This window comes from Haplochromis burtoni, unplaced genomic scaffold (assembly GCF_018398535.1).
Source record: "Haplochromis burtoni strain Fernald_Lab_line unplaced genomic scaffold, NCSU_Asbu1 Contig_679, whole genome shotgun sequence".
NCBI lineage: Eukaryota > Metazoa > Chordata > Actinopteri > Cichliformes > Cichlidae > Haplochromis > Haplochromis burtoni.
In genome coordinates this window covers 130,008-132,646 of record NW_024583040.1, presented here as the reverse complement: position 1 = coordinate 132,646, position 2,639 = coordinate 130,008, and positions in this window count along the sequence as shown.

Here is a 2,639-nt window from a genome sequence, read left to right as displayed (position 1 = left end):
TACCGGAACCAAATTCCTTGTATGTGTCTGCACATATACTTGGCCAATAAACACGATTCTGATTCTGATCAGCTGATCATTGATCAGTTTCAGCAGGAGAGGGAGGGGGAAGAATGAGAGAAGAAGAGACAGCTGCAGCGTAAAGACAGAATAACTCCAGCTTTGTGTCTTTTTCCATTCTAGCTGAAGTACGGGACAAACTGTGTTCCTACTCAGCTCAACACGAAAAATACGAAATATTTTCTCTGAATACAGGACAATTGGCAACTCTACTAACTAACCTTATGAATAAAATAAAGTTCACTATCAGTAACATCATAGCACCCACCCAGCAGTATAGAAACTCTGTCATGCTAGCTAGTACGCAGTACGAGTTATTGTAACTGATGGTAAAAAGTCAGCACAGCACTAGAGCCTCAAAAACCTTCGGTTCATCGCAAGTCGCAAGCTCATCCTTCATGTGTTCGTTTAAACCATTAATAAATGCCCAGCGCAGCGCATTCTCAGCCCAACCCGTCTCAGCGGCTTTAACGCGAAGGTTGATAGAGAATTCGGCCATCGACTGGCTGCGCTGATGTAGCTGCCGCATGACTTCGTCAGTGTGCAGAGGATGATGGCAGGAGAGAGAGAGGGAGAGAGAGAAAGACAATAACAAAACATAATCACCGCCAATCATCTTCAGGCTGGCCTGCGGGGAGGTGAAAGTACCCCCAAAGTACCCTGGAAGAAGGGCACAGAGGACTGGAGAGACAGGGTTTGATTTGTGAACATGAAACACATTATGGATCCACATGTTGCACAGCAGCTTAATCCGACAGACACTAGATTGACTAGAGTTTCCACAATGAAGTTAAGGGTGAGTTTCTTAGATTTGGCTCGGACAGTTAAGCTAAACTGAAGGGTCAAGGGTCAAGATGGCGCCTGTGTTTGGCTGTGCCGCTGCCTTTGTCCGTGTGTTTGTTTATTTTATATGCTATGCAACTGTTTTTGTTAGTTTTTTCTGGTGTCATCTCCCTTTGGATTTATGATCGTCATGCGTTGCTCACAATCAAATGGATAGCTTTCAGAGTCAACGAAACAAGACTGTTTTCCTACCGCCGTTAGAGCGCGACGCCAGTTCGTTCATTTTTGCTTCAGAGGCCTCGTTGGAGAAAGCGGGGGAAGCAAGCCGGCCTTCACGTCCTACTCCGTCATCTTCGGAAAGAGATGGACCTTCGGGGGCTCTATTCCTGGGTTGCTACCGGTGAGATTCGCCTGAGAATTGTTGGATCTGGATTAATCCCCCCTGCTACAAATCTTTTGAGATGCTTATGATAAAAATTGGAAGAGAACAGCCCATATACGGCATTTTAATTTATCGTCCACCTGGGTCTGCTGCAGCTTTTCTGTCAGACCTACAAGAATCTTTAACTTCCACTATTAAAATGGGCATGTTATCATTGTTGGAGATTTCAACATTCATGTGGATGACTCAACAAACAGTACTACTAAGGGGTTCCTGAGCATTATGGACTCTTTCAACTTTGTTCAGCATGAAGCAGGGCCTACTCATACGGCTGGGCACACTCTGGACTTGGTCTTCACCTATGGTGTTTCCCTTGACCACTTGAATTTAAATGAAGTTGTTTTTAGCGACCATAAGTCAGTCTCTTTTACTGTATCTGTTAATTCAGAGTACCATCCTCAAAGTTCTATTAGGCGCAGGCGCTTTATTGACGACTCTATAATTTCTGAGTTTTCCTCTCTTTTTAATTTTAAAAGTTCTTCTAATGAGGTTGAGCTTTCAACTAATTATTTTAATGAACACTGTCTTGCCATTCTAAATCAGGTTGCTCCTTTCAAAACCAGTTATTGCTCTGTTAGTTCCCGCACACCATGGTTAAATAATCAGACTCGTGGTCTTCGACGCTCCTATCAAAAAGCAGAGCGTCTGTGGAAGTCCACTGGTCTGATTGTCCATCGTGAGCACTTTAAAGAACTACTTTACCTATATAATGAGTCAGTCAAAGAGGCCAGATCCTCTCACTTCAATAATCGAATAAATCGTCATAAAAATAATTCAAGAATTCTATTTGATACCATCAACAGTATTGTTTCTCCTCCAACCCAGCATGCTCTGTTACTTTCTGATGAAGATTTTAATACTTTCCTTAATTACTTTGTAAATAAGGTGATGGACTTGAGATCCAAAATTTCCTCAAGTGCTACCCCTTATGAAGATACCCCTTGCTGTCTTGGATCATTTACCTCCTTTTCTCCACACTTAATGACTTAATTATAGTTTTAGGTAAAATTAAATCCTCATCATGCTCTGTAGATATATTACCTCCCTCTGTCCTGTCCAGGTCGATCACCAGCATTGGTCCCACATTACTATCCATCATTAATAGTTCACTGAGGCAAGGCTGTGCTCCATCTTATTTTAAACAGGATGAGGTAACGCCTGATCCTACCTCCACTAGTAATTACCGATCTATTTTAAAATGGCCATTTTAAAGTAAATTACTTTAAAAAAATGTTGAAAATCAGTTCAGGTCTCTATTATGTAAATTACACATTCTTATACATATACATATACATATACATATACATATACATACTATGCAAACATGACAAGTGAAATCTCCAGCAGCAAGCTT